At 40.6% G+C, this 15635-nt stretch overlaps 1 protein-coding gene across 4 annotated transcripts in view; it reads right to left on the bottom strand.

Moving 5' to 3' along the window:
- The window catches only part of fam13b (family with sequence similarity 13 member B), an 80265-nt gene that overhangs the window by 16974 nt on the left and 47656 nt on the right, over positions 1 to 15635 (bottom strand). The window lies entirely within an intron of this gene.

Raw genomic sequence — 15635 nt, 5'->3', positions numbered from 1 at the left:
TATAAAGTATATCAGGTTGAGTCACGAGTTCTCTGGACTCCTAGGCACGTGCACGCACACACTTTGTGCACTGTGGACAGATGAGCTACAAAACCCTGTGTACTCCAATAATCACAAGTGTGTGTCTTGACATATGCTTTTTAACTTTAATGTGCAACAATGTGTATATACTATGAGCATACATACATGCCTGCATACGTGTGAGCGGCTGTGTGTGTCCAATCCACTTTATTTATAGAGCACATTTAAAACCACAGCATTGAACCAAAGTGCTGTACACTCAGTTAACACAGTAAGTACTAAGAGTAAAACAATAAACAACAAACAGGGGAAAGGGGGTCTGAATCATCGAAAGCCAACATTTGTAACTCAAATCTTTGCTTCTGGGGGGGTCCCTGGAATAACATATTTTGAGATGGGGTCCACGGCCAGTAATTGTTTTGTGTGGTCCTTGACATGAAACCTTTTGAGAACCACTGATATTATAGCAATATTAAAAAAAAAATCAAAAAACTGTTAGGATTTAGATGACATTTGTAGAATCCCCAGTTTGAATTTAAGATTAAAAATACATAAAAAAAAAAATATATATATATATATATATATATATACCGTATATATATATATATATATATATATACACCCCACTCCGACATGGGGTGGAAGATCGTTCCACGGTTTGGGCGCTACAGCGGAAAATGATCTGTCTCCCCTGGTCTTCAGCCTCGTTTGTGGGACCAAGAAATGGTTGGTAGACCTCAAGACCCTTGAAGGGTTATTGGGAGGTAGAAGCTCAGATATGTACATTGGTGCCATGCCATGCATGTGTATGTATGCATAGTGCATACAGGTATGCGTTTGAATTTGTGGTGTGCCGCTGGCCTCATAAACACACACTCCAGGGCCCTCCAGGGACCTAGCCTTATGAAACAGTCACTTTCTCAAACTCTCTCTCGCACACACACACACACACACACACACACACAGTATGTGAGCACACCAACACAAACAAATATACAAAGAATGTGTTTGTGAGTGTAAATGTGTGACTCTCCCTTGGACGGAAGTAGGTGGAACTGTTCAACTACTGTATGTAACTGCAGACACGGAGTCAAACTCATCCCCACAATTGGCAGCTAAAGTTATGCACTGTGTGTGTGTGTGTGTGTGTGTGTGTGTGTGTGTGTGTGTGTGTGTGTGTGTGTTTTTGAGTGGGCAGCAACAAGGGCAACAAAGGTGCTCTTTTTCCATGCACACCCACATGCACATAAGGAGAGACGCCATCATCAGGTAGGTCGATAAAGACTGCATTATTAATGCCCGATAGCAAACCACGCTGCCTCCCTCATACCTCTCTCCTTATGACTGTTTTCTCCTCTCTCATTCTGACTTGTAATATTCTGTCTCTCTCTCTAAATACCAGTAGTCCTTCTTTCATTGTGTGCAAAACAGTGCTTTGAAATGTAGTCTTTTTTGGGTGGGACGCACCTACTGTATAGTCCTGAGCCCAGCGTTTCCAGCTGATATTGTTTACATACGTTAATCTCATGCGATCTCAGATTCCCTTGTGCCACTGTGATCTTGAGACGTTTCTGTGCGTATGAGGGTGTGCGTGTTTTGTAGAGATCAAACACTGAGCCTTGGACTATCTAGAATAAAAAGACACACACACACACACCCCTACACGTTGAGAAATGCCCACGCCTGAGATATATGTTCATAAACTCACGTGGGCACCCTCCCTTTGCCTCTATAGGCTGACCATAAATCCAGAGAAAGTGAGAGTAAAGGTTAGTCAAGCATGAGAATAAAAAAAAGTAGAGGTCACTGAGGTCCCAGAGGGGCCCCCCCCCTCCTCCCTCCAATGTGCTCTCCGTGTCCTTCTCTCTCGTTTCCTTTGAGATTACATAACAGCTGGGTCATTTCAGACTCTATCGTTTAATTTATACTCCATCGGGAAAAAAATAACAGATTTTCAGGCTAACAATCGATGGGACGCTGTTTGGGGGTCTTTAAAAAAAAAACGACATCATTATATCACATAGTATACATTAGAGCATTGGTTCTCAAAGTGGGGTCCGGGGACCCCCGGGGGTCCTTGGGGGGGCTCCAGGGGGTTCCGGGGAAAAGCAGTTAATATAGCGTCACAATCACAAACCACTTTATCCATTTATACCTTGGCTATTCAAAAATAGCAGATCCTATGGTGACTAGTGTCCCTCAGTAGCACAGATAATATCTGTGGCAGGGCCTTCATAAGACATTTTGTGGACTGTTTTTATAGGTCCCTTTAGAGTTGGTGGCTACAATACCTTAACCTAGCTAAATGGAGCCTAACCAAAGAGAAAAGTAGGTAGCTGATATATTGCACTTTTACCTTAGCGCTAGGTATACTCTTGGTTGCTTGTTTTTGCAGGAAATGCACTTAAGACTTCTGGTGATTAGTAGTTTCGTTCCCTACCTATGTTGAATGCACTTATTGTAAGTCGCTTTGGATAAAAGCGTCTGCTAAATGACTGTAATGTAATGTAATGTAACCACACCCACATTCAGCCGGCTGGTCTGAGGATTTGCCCTGGCAAAAGGCCTTATTCATGAACCTCAAATCTACCACATGTAGCTATGTTATATTTACCATAAGGTTATTTTTTATGTGTAACCCATCATGTGGTTAAACAGCATCAACCATCTTCATCATAGAGGCAATAATATTGCCTCCGGCTACAAATACATCTTCCAAATATGCTGTTGTTGTACTCTCTTTCATGGAGAAGTCTGCATCTAAAGGAGTCATTCCTGGTGGAGGCCTAAAGCGGCACAAGGTGGCGGGTAGAGTATATAAGCCTTTGACATTACTCTAAGCAGGCCAGGTAACATCACACCGTTTTCCTACAGTAGCAGTGGCTAAGGGAGATAAGACCTTAATAACGACTTACTGAGTCACACCTTTAGCTAGCTGTTAACTGGCAGACACAGATTAAGTTCTCAGAGGTAGGTAGAGATTGTATTAATCTATAGGAATCTAGAGGACATTTGTGTTATATTATTGGTCTTATTATTATTGTCTGACACGTCATGGCAGACCAATAATTTACGAGGCAATGTACCAATTTTGTCAATAAGACAATATTGTTACAGCCAGTGTTGGGCTTGTAACTTTACAAAAGCAATACACAATACTTTTTTACTACGTTGATAACAATAAGTAACTCATCAGATCGATCAGAAGTTACAATACTTTTGTGTTAACCGTAAACGATCCTTGATAAACGGACAGGAACCCACAAATAATAGTATTAGAACAACATTACATTCATGATTATTTGACAGTATTCAGTCATCAGAATGAGCAGGTCCTATTGAGCCAAGGTGGGCAGTAGAGTTAATCTAGTGCTTGATGCCCTCATGAGTAATTCCCTCATGGCTAATTCTATCAGATCACAGTAAGCTAATCTGATGTGTGCTTAATGCTTACCAGATCCCTGAGATCACAACAGGAAGAGCTCTCTTGCACAGTTTATTGTGGGAAGCCCGAGTTATCAAATGTAATAATAAAAAAAGAAATCCTTCCCGTTACCGATTCTGATTCCCATAACTTGTGTATCGGTCGATACCGAGTACCGATCCGATAACAGTGTGTAATTTAAACAAATCTAGGACAGTGGTTCTTAAAGTGGGGGTCCAGGGACCATCTGGGTTCCTTGAGGGGTTTCCAAATGGACCCTTACAGGTCTGTAACTCTGAGAGTTATGGGGCTCCTTGAAATTAAGGTTTGAGAACCACTGATCTAGGAGTAAGTAAGAATCCCATTAATAATTGTTAATGTGCATCTACAAGTTCGTAAAATTATAATGTAAACAGTCGCGCAACTTCAATTGAAGCAATCTCCTAGGGTAGGGTACCCTCACAAAAACATGCAGTAATCCTGGTCACTATACTGCCTCCCCCTGGTCAGCCGGGGCGCCTGATGGAGGGGAAAGGAACTGGTTGGAATAACGTGTTCCTTCCACGCGCTACGTCCAACCAGGGAAACTCTCCCCTGTCAGGTGACAAGAAGGTCAGTTGGCTCTCATGCATTGAAAAAAAAATTTTAAAAAAAATGAAGCAATCAAAATATGACTGTAGATGAAATATCATCATGTGATAAATTACGTGGTTTCGGACTGGCATACCCACCGATACCAGCATTTTAGGCAGTATCGGTACCTTTTCCGATACTAGTATCGGTATCGGAACAACTCTAAAAGAACTGTAGAAAAAGTTATCCCGTACAAGCTCAGTCAAGTGTGAAGTTCAATTTCTTTCTTTGACATAGCATTCATTTGTGAATGCCTATTTCTAGTGCTTGTAATGTTGCATAATATCAACGTATATATACACAGGTCCCACACACCAGCATGGATGGTAGTAATATATCACATATATAGGTCAGACATATCACTGCCACATAGCTAAGGCAGAGTGAAACAGAATCCATAACAGAGACTGAGAGTGAAGTATCAGTGTGAGTGAGCTGACCCGTATTCACGGCAGTGGTGTAAAGTAACTAAGTACATTTACTCAAGTACTGTACTCCAGTACAATTTTGAGTTACTTTTACTGGAGTATTTTCAATTGTCTATACTTTTACTTCTACTCCACTACATCTCAGAAGCAAATGTTGTACTTTTACTCCACAAAAATTATTTGAAAACTTTAGTTACTAGTTACTTTGCAGATATAAATGATTAAAATGATTAAAACATACATTAACCACTTTAGCCCTATTCTATACCTAGCCTACTTGAAAATAGTCGATCTACAAGCTCACAACGCATTGTGAGCTTGCAGTATTGGTACTTTTAATTAAGTAAAACATTTGTGTACTTTTTCCACCACTAATTCACGGTATACGTTATCATCATGCTCCTAGTCAGCTGACTCACAAGCCAGTACCAAATAGCAATGACTGAGCATTTTCTCTCTGCACTGAGAAAAGGGCACAAGTACAAACGGCAGCTTTGATCTCAAATGAGGTCAGATGGTCATGAGGAACATAAAAATGGATCCCATGTACTCCAATATTAGCTGATGGTATTATTATTATAAAATTTGTGTAAATATTTGAATTTAAAGACAACAATTGTAAAATATTTCGATCCCAGCTCCAGCTGGCATCATATATCGTTGCTGTCGGGCAGACACCTCCCATCTCCATATCGCATTGGTTAAATGCAGAAGACAATATGTACTTGGCCAATGAAGGTTTGCCACTAGATAAAGGCCCAAGGCCTTCACTAACTGGCAATACTTACTAAATCTCACTCATAGAAGATAGCTGGCATTTAAACCTCCATCTAGACTAGATACACATACAAACACTCCCTTTCTGTAACACAGAGACGTACAGTATAAGGTCAGTGTGTGTGTGTGTGTGTGTGTGTGTGTGTGTGTGTGTGTGTGCGTCTGTGTCTGTGTCTGTGTGTGTGTGTGTGTGTGTGTACATGACAAGCCATGATTTGACACAGGTGCTGTAGTCAGCAATCCTTACTCTGGTACTATAGGCATTACACACACACACATTTTAACAATGTATTTGTCCATATAAAAGGAGAGCACACACACACACACACACACACACACACACACACACACACACACACACACACACACACACATATACACACACACACACACACACACACACACACACACAAATCAATGTTTCAGCAGGTAATCTATTTTACACATCGTCCCGCTCCCTGACACACATACACGATGTATATATATATAAATATCACTGGTTGAGTATGTACCACCCCCGGAGTTCCACTACCAAACACATACTGACACTCTCCTGAGTATCATCTTACATCTTGTAAACAGCCGTTCTGAACTCCTTTAAGACAGTAAACATTTATAAACACTATCCTTCAGGCTTAAAAGTGGCTATCACACTGTTGACGTGCATTTCAGTTAATTGTTGTTGGCTTTATCATTGTCTACACACAGACAACAATGGTTAGGATTCAACACGTAATGGCAGAAAACATTCCAATGTCTGTACGTTTTGGCCTTTCTCAGGGTTCCTATAATCCCCCATGATGCATTGATCCATGGGCACGCATTGACGTTCATTACATCAGCATGATTAACGTTTTCTGAAGTCAAGTTCGCTATGTCCGTAAGCACAATAAACAAGGACAATGTCACGGCCACTGTTAAAAAACAAAGTAAAGGACAAGGACAAGGTTGTAGTTGACATTCAGTCAACTTCAATGGAGATTCAGGCAACACACTAGTAGGGTGCAACAGTCAAACTAATCGATTATTTAAAAACAACCGATAATCAATAATCGATTCCTATTTTGGGCATGTCATTTTAGTTGAAGTGAAAACAAAATAAATCTAAAATCTAAGTGAAAACAGCCAAGACTACAAGCTCACGCAAAGTGTTGAGTGTTATGAAATAACGCTTAAAATGGTTCATCGATTTGTTGATATAAAAAATGGCCTTCTCGATTATTCGAATGATCAAAAAAGTAATTGATAGAATAATTGCTGTGAAATCCATTCAGGTCATCCATTCCCTAATGCCTCTGTCCAATCCATCTACCAACTCATCCACTTTTCCATTCATACATTAATAGATGCACATATTTTTTCTCATCCATACATTAATTCTTAACACAAAAACGGTCCAGGCCCTTTTTCATAATCTAAACGAGGTGTGCCAAAAACGGTTATAACCGGTTTTTTTTCTTCCTTCACAGCACCAGGAGATATCATTTTTCAAAGATTTAGACTTTAATCCACTTCCTGGTTAACTTATGACTTCAAAAGCCTGTATCTCGTCTCCTGTGTACTTTTTTTTTTACTATGTATTTTTGACTATTTTTGACTATTTTCAACTGGCTGCAACTATGGAACGGATTACCGAATGTTTTTAATTTTTTTCCCCCGATTGTACGAGACCTCTATGTGTGTAATGAGGGGATCACCGTGAGGACGGTGATCACTGAAAATATTTTGTGACTTGAAAAAGGTTCAAAAATGGTTAAAAATCCAGGCACTGACTGTACCCTGTTTCAAAAAAACCCTGGCACTCAATGTGTTAAGATTTCATTCACTAATTTTGTCACATCAATCAAATTTGTATTCCATTCATTCATCATCCTTCATTCATCCCCGGCAGCGTGGAGAGATTGCATAACTCTGCGAAATCCTGAGTGTTAACTTAATCCATTAAGAATGGACCCAGCAAGGCTCCATTTTGATACTCTTGAGAGTTTCATTCACACACACAGGCTTATATAGTGTACCTCTGGCCCCCCCAGCCCTCCCTGGTGCTGTTTACCTCTGCAGCAGAACGTCGCAATACATCCTCATCTTAGGCTTGATTCAGTCAGCTGTGCTGCTTGGCGGGGTGGATCACTCGGTCCTCCGTAGCTATGTCAGTGCCGTCAGCAGGGCTTAATGTTAACTTCTTTCCACTGGTTTCTCTGTAGGTTATTACAGTTCTGTAAGTCTTTCAAGTTGTTTTTGTTGTCCTGTAGGATGTGTGTGTGCCAGTTCTGCAGTTCTTTTCCCTACTCTCTCCGTCTTGTGGCCAGTGAGCTTTTATTTCAGTGGCGTAGGGGTCTTGTGGTCCGTACGCGTCCAGCAGGTAGGTAGCCTGTCTGTCTGTCTCTCTTCTTTCTGTTGCTAGGCCACAGTACGACATAGAGCCTATAGGCTGCAGTAATCAGAATCAGATCCAGCTGGTAGATTACAGATGTAGGTCTTCAGGTGATAGGCTTATCCACAGCAGTAGGTTATCCTAGTTGAGCGTTTAAGTCTGTACCAGAAGGTCTAGCAGCAGAGCCAGGGTATTGTTGGGGTATGTCTGTGTGTAAGAGTGCATATGTGTGTGTATGTATGTGTGTGGGGGGGTGGATGTGTGTGTGTGTGTGTGTGTGTGTGTGTGCGTGTGTGTGAGAGAGTGAGTGAGACAGCAATCTCACTCCTGCACTCTCTGTAAAAGTGCTGCAGTAAACATCCAGAGCTCTGCTCAAATATACCAGCCCCAGACAATTCCAGGCAACCACCCCCGGAGGGCCAATCGGATTGAAGGGGTTGAAGATGACAGCCAATCATATGCAGGGGCTGAGTTCTGAGAGCCAATCACGGGGCAGCAAGTGGGAGGGGGTTTGTGCTCAGCACTGACTATAACTCAGCAGTTATCCAGCCAGCCAGTCGGCCAGACAAACACACACGGCTGCAGATATACACTAAGGGGCACAAGCACAAAGGCATTCACAGGCAATACACGGACACGTGCACGCACACATAGACCTGTCTCTTTTATGTATGACCATAAGCCCTCTGGTATGACAGTCAGAACAGAACAGAATCTCACTCTTATTAGTGTGAAAGACCGACTGGAGCCCTCAGCCACGGAGGGAAGGAGAGAGGACAGAGGAAGCCAACGCAGCGAGAAAGTGAGAGAAGAGAAGATTAGGGAAACAAGAAATTAGGGCTAGAGGCAGAGATCGGGCCAAAAAGGGAAAGGCAAAACTGACAAAGAGATACGAAGACAGAAGAAGGGGAGAGAAACGGGGAGCAAATGGATATCATATTATGATGAATCTCACTGTCTGTTCCGTTTGATAACCTTGGTCTCCGTTTGTAGATCTGTGATGAGGTTTTTATGCACACTGATAAACATGGCCGTGCATCTAATGACTCACTAAATATAATAATGACTCAATGAGTCAAGCAGCGTGTTCTTCAGTGGATCAACATCACTACAACCCGAGTTAAAAAGTTACACAAGAGCTTATGAGATCATAGCGGAGGTTCTGTGGTATAATCTGGGTTCTTTGGGAGGGACATTAAATCTGCCATGCTACTGTTGGCTTAACAATAACATATTTGTTCGATAATGGACTGGACTGACCAGTACTGACCACTCGCCAGTATATCCTCTGGCGAGTGTTATAGGGGATGACTGTTGGTGCTTTCAGAAATTATTGACACAAAAGAACGATTTCAGGTAGTGGTGGAAAGCAGTACATTTACTCAAGTATTGTACTTTTGAGATATATTTTACTTTCTTTGTATTTAAAATGTTCTATACTTTTACTTCTACTCCACTACATCTCAGAGGAAAATATTGTACTTTTACTCAACTACAATTATATGAAAACTTTAGTTACTAGTTACTTTGTAAATTTTGATTATTATTACAACACGCACTAAACACTTCAGACCTATATATATTTCGGCCATTTGAAAACAGAAAATCATCCAAGATGATATCTAATCACAATGTGAGTGTCAACACAAGGAGAGACTGTGACGCTATTTCTGCACATACTGTATGCATACTTCCTTTTCTTCTGCTATGTTAATCACATCTGCTACAGAAGTAATCCGTCTTATTATTTGCATTTTATCATGGTTATCACTTTCCTTGTACATCATATACCACTTTTAGAAATAAAACAAGATAATAATAAGATAGCAAGTCAGAGAGAGAGAGAGAGAGAGGGGGGGGGGTAGCCCAGGGATCCATCTGAGAGATGTTTGTCTGTTATCTACAGTTCAAAAGTCTTCATCAAAGTGTTCAAGTTTGTCTATTCTTCCAATTTTAGTAGTTGGTCAGAAAACCTTTTATTTTTTATTTCTTTTACTATTTAGGATAGTGTCAGTCAACAACTGGTGATCTCTCCCTTTACAAACTAGATCATATTTCAAATAGAAACAAATTCCCAAACAATTATTGATTGCGCTTAACATTTTGATTACTATACTGTCACTATTTTCAGGCTTTTGCTAGGCCTACATAATGACAGCAACAGCTCCACAAACTCCTCAGTGACAGTCAAAGGTGCGTCAGTAAACAAATAAATAGTCTGGAACAAAGCCACCATTTATACTTTGCCAGATGAATAATTGCCATCAGACGCAAAACCAGGGCAAATTACACTCAGCTGCAAAACGTTATGGGAGTGTTATCATTAGCGCAATAGTTTTGGGAATCAGACCTTAAAACACGGCAGATAGCAGTTGCAAGTGATGTGCAATTCATGGTGCAATCAGCAGACGCAATACGTTCTTTAAGAATTTGGCCCTCAATCTTTTCCTTAACCGACTTGAGAACAAACATTTGGGTACGCCTTCCATATTCAAGGTAAAGTGCCAGTACTGTGGGTGACAACTGATAAGGCGTGTGTGTGTATGTGTGTTATCTAGACTGGCTGGTATATCATATTCTGTAACTGTACCAGGTATCAGAGCCTTGGCATAATCTGAAGCCAGGGGGATGAGAGATGGGAGAGGGAAGAAGAAACATTGAAAGAAGAGGTCTGTCTACTGCTAGTGAGGAGTTATTGACACTCGTAATCTGATGGGAGTCAACTAGCGCACTTGGTCAATCCCCACTCAGTGTACTAACTCCACTGCTGTGGCAAACTACTGAACTCACTAGTGATGCACAGGCCGACCCATAAACGGTGGGTTTATAAAACAAAATAGGATATAATAATACATGAGCGCTCCAATTCTACATCACGCCAAGCTTGAATCTGGATGTTTAATATAGGACACACATACACGTCACTCACAAACACACAAACATACACATCTGCCAGTTTGGTAGGTCTGTCACGATTATGAAGTTTTACTTGACGATTAATGGTCACACAAATAATTGCGATTAATGATTTAAATGTGTTTGTCGTTGAACATTATTGGGAACATTATGAATAAATTCATATTGTAATTATGTCATGTATCTCCTATCCAACAACTAGCGTTATTATTTTAGTATGCAATAAAAAATGACATAATGATTTTATAATGGGGGTGTTTGGGGGGGGGGGCCAACCCAAAAAATCTTGCTTAGGGCCACAAATATCCTAGGGCCGGCCCTGAGGGCAGACATGACAAATAACACATATTTAATGACTTTATACTTGAAGATCGGCTATTTCCACATTTAAAAAAAAAGAACATTTTTAACATGGAAATTATTATGACGATTATGAAACAAATTGTCACGATTATCTCTTATAACTGCGTTTAGGCGATTATGTAATAATTGTGGCAGGCCTACCAGTTTGGCGCCCAAACTGGCTGTGTATACTTATAGGCATCTGAGCTGCAGTAAACAAGCAGGTGGGCTCAATGTAGACGGAAGAATTTGAGGGTCAGGACACTGCTATCTATAAACTGTACATAAGCAGATGCACACAGGTGATAGATGTGTACCCTGTAGGTCAGGACACGGCTATCTATAGGCCTGGGTACAATTCCCAGTACATGAATGTTTGCCCATGAACACACATTACAAGGAGGGCTGACCCAATTACATCTAACCTTCAGAGCTTCGTTCGATGCCATGGGAAGGTATTTCAACCATGCACCTCCCTCTCCTTTCGTACAGGCTTGCGCCATATGGACGGAGAAGAGAGATGCGGTTGCACTACTTGAGTTTTGTACTCAATTTTTCAGGTATTTTTTTACTTTACTGGAGAATTTCCAATTTTCAGCAGCGTCGTAACGCAGCTCACTTTAACCCATTCAATCCGGGAACACATCTGTCATTTTAGATTACTTTGGCTTATTCAAAAATAGCAGATCTACAAGCTCATAGCGCGGCACCGAGTGCTGTGCTATGAGCTTTGCTTTAAAAATATATATAATCAAAGATTTGAGTTACAAATGTATATATATATATTATATATATATATATATATATATATATAATATATAATATATAATATATAATATATATATATATATATATATATATATATATATATATATATATATATATATATATATATATATTCAAAGATTTGAGTTACAAATTTTCGCTTTAAAAATATATATATTCAAAGATTTGAGTTACAAATATATATATATATATATATAAATATACAAATATATATATATATATATATATATATATATATATATTATTATTATTATTATGTTATTAATTTTTTTCAAAGATTTGCACACATTTTCACGATAAAAAAAAAATAGCAGATCTACAAGCTCGGTGCCGCACTATGAGCTTGTAGATCTGCCATTTTTGAATAGCCCAAAGAAAGAAGAAAATGACAGAGATGCGTCCCCGGATTTAACGAGTTATAAGCTTTGTCGTCTAATGCATAAAATGTATATATTTTGTGCTTTACAGTCTGAGGCTGCGACTCATGTTTTATTTAACTTCTGCACTTTCAAGCAGTTTAGAGCAGCAGACAAGCAAAGTGAGCTGGGACTCATTAATTCCTAGACTTATTAAGTTATTAGAATTAGAATTTTGGGCCAATAGCTTAAACACCCCTAAAAAGCTATGAAGGTCAGCCCTACACTACAGATATAACACATACATGCATGCATAGTCACTGTCGGGCAGAAACCTTGCATCTCCATGTCAACATTAGTTTTTTTGTTCATAAATGAAGGCCCCACACTTCATCATACAAGAGTGTTGCACTAAAGTAGTAGCGATGCGTTGTGAGCTTGTAGATCTGCTATTTTCACCATTAAAAAATAGATTTTTTTTTTATAATAACAAAAGGAACGGTTTAGGACATACAAGGTTTCCACCCGGCAACTATAACACTATATATATATAGCGCATGCATGCATGCATGCAAACTAGACATGCATAGGACGGGGAATGTACCGAGGTGTGAAAACAAGTGGGTGTGACCATGTCGAGGTCAAGTCTGACACATTAGACGTAGATCTGCTGTCATGGAATGTTTAGAGTGACCCATGGTTACCCACGGTTACAAGGAGCATGGCACCATGTTGTAGAAGTGAGTGACAAAAATGAGTTATAGTGACAAGGAAGTCTTTTTTTGCATGGTGGCAAAAACATGCAAATTACACTGTAAAATCATGGCGAAAGATCACCCAGGAAAGAGGAACTGCAGTATGTCCAGGGTGTTTTACTAAGTGTATTCAATGTGTCAAGCTGCTGAGTGGAAACATACATACAGTTTACATGCATTACTGTTATGTAATCTGACTTGACCCGCACCTCCTCCCACACTTGGGTCTGGATGTGCACATGTTTTTTTCTCTTACAGTATATTATTTGGTGTGTGTGTGTGTGCTTTAGTGAGTGACTGATGGATGGATCAGGTTGTGTCACAATAGGCCTATTATGTGTAAGACTTACTGTAGATTTTAAATAATCATATATAATTGTGTTTTTCTTAAACTAATGCCGTACTTCATCGTGGGTCTTGCAAAAGAAGCGAAAATAGCTGATCAAAAAGCTCACAACGCAGACATAATTAGTTAGATAATTAGATAGATAAATAGATACGATAGATGGATAGATAGTTAGTTGCCTTTATTGATCCCGCAGAGGAAATTCAGGCACCAGAGTCAGCACAGCGGTAAGAGTTACAGATACAGGGCATTGTCAGCTTGTAGATCTGCTATTTTTGCAAGATTTTGAAAGTGAAAAGTGGTTACGTCTGCCTGTGGGTTTTCTAAATATTGAACCAATGAAAAATGATTAACAAGAGCTTGTGACTGAGTAATAAGTCAATTGGATCCTTTGGAACACAGCTTTTTATATATTTCCTGAAAAGTAACAGTTTGGACATACAGTACATAAGGTTTCAGCCAGACAGCAACGATATTCTACACAGCTGGGGCTCTTAGCTTTTTGAATACAAGGGGAGCACCAACATAGTTGGACAAATGTGTCTGATAAGCGCACATAACTAGCAGTGAATTATTTCGTTTTTGTGATATCGATGGGATGATCAGTCAATGTAGTTTTTGTGTTCGGCCATCCAGCCGGTGGCCGGCACTTGTGGGACACCCTGAATGTCACAACAACCCTTTTCTCTCTCTCTCATTGGTAACAACTCCCCAAACATTCCATGTCCCTCTCGCTAACCCCCCTTCCTCCCATACACAACCCCATCTGACCCCCCCATCCCCAAAACAAACACACAAACACCTATTTATGTGCCCTCATGAGAAATAGTTTCCATGGAGAGAGACTACAGTCAATAGCCACAGACAGAGATGGATGGAGAATGGCAGAGAGAGCGAGACTAGAAAAAGTTGGGAATCCAGTGCCATGGTATTATATAAAGAACTGAGGTGAGCAATGACTGTCGAAATCTATGGTGGGTGTGTGTGTGTGTGTGTGTGTGTGTGTGTGTGTGTGTGTGTGTGTGTGTGTGTGTGTGTGTGTGCGCTCACGCCCGTGCATGCGGCGGCTGTCAGAGTCTATTAAAGGAGCACTGCAATGGCCGTCAAGGGCACACTCCCCTGTCTGTCAAACACTGGACAAACAACATGAGCAGTTACTGCTGAGTGACTGAATGAGGTTTCTCTCCCGCTCTCACAGAGCTGTCACAACCAGCTAAGCATAAAAAAACAAACAAACAAACAAACAGCTGAGATGTTCAAAGAACCACTTCACTTCCCCAACACATGCCTTTTGGTAGAGACAGACAAATTAAACACTAACTGGTTTTAAACACCCATACCAGCTGAGAGTGAATTAAAGAAAGTGCAGTTTTATAGGTTCATGTCCATTCAATACAGATGAGCGCGCGTGCGCACACGGCTCTGGGCAGGGATTGGCATCTCAGTGACGCAGAGTGGGTGGGAAATATTGCCAGGAAATATTGTGGTGAGTAATAATGCAACAAATACGACGTCTCTGTCTGGCACATAGTGAGCTAGGCTCACTGCTATATGAAATCTGTGGGGCTGCATGTAATACGGGGAGAGGGGTCACCATTAATAATCACAGTCTTTAATCAGGATTATTCCAGAACCCATCTCTCCACTGTTATTGTTAAAAAAATAGCAAGAATGGGTCAATCTATGTGTCATACATATGTAACGCATTGTGACCTTGTAGATTTTTTTTTTAGTTTTTTTTAACATCCTTGAAAGTATAAAATAGGGCTTAAGTGAACTGAAAGGTTTCAATATTGCCAATAAAATATGACTAATAGTGGACGAAAGATTATGCACAATAATCACACTGCATGTGTCAATCAGCATTCAAATTATACAATGGGCTTTAACACGATAACATTTTTAAATTGCAAATAAAAGAGGCTTCATTCACAAAACCATAGCAGCATTAGTAATACAGTATACGTCAGTTGTAGAGGTGAGGTGTAGGCATAAGGTGGTTTCTGATACGTAAACATGGATTGCCACCTGGGGTTTTCCCCACCCACCTGTGTGTTTGAGTGCATATTCCAATGTGACTTGTGATGTGGGCAGACGGTTAAGTTTTAAGGCACCGAGTAGTGCTCGAGTGGCGCAGGGGTAAAGTCCCTGCCCACCACCACGGCGGTTGTGGGTTCGAATCCACCGTGGTGCATCCGGCTTCGTCAAGCATCTACAACACGAACACAATTGGCCCGTGTTCGGAGGAGGGAAGCCGGGCAGGGAGGGTGATTATTGGTCATTGCACATAATCCTACGGGCTGGAGCGGCACCTGTCAGCAGGGAGTGTTGGGCGGGAGGAGTAAGACGAAGGTTCTACGTTCTCACTGGCCGGTGAGTCAGTAGGATACGACAGCAGTGACAACACAGAAAATGTGTGTGGGGAGGAATCACTTGGCATAACTGACTAAATTGGGGAGAAAAAGGGTCCTCCCAAA

Source organism: Gymnoscopelus braueri (genome assembly GCF_963280865.1).
Source record: "Gymnoscopelus braueri genome assembly, chromosome: 20".
In the NCBI taxonomy this organism is placed as follows: Eukaryota; Metazoa; Chordata; class Actinopteri; order Myctophiformes; family Myctophidae; genus Gymnoscopelus; species Gymnoscopelus braueri.
This window is presented reverse-complemented; position numbering and strand designations above follow the sequence as displayed.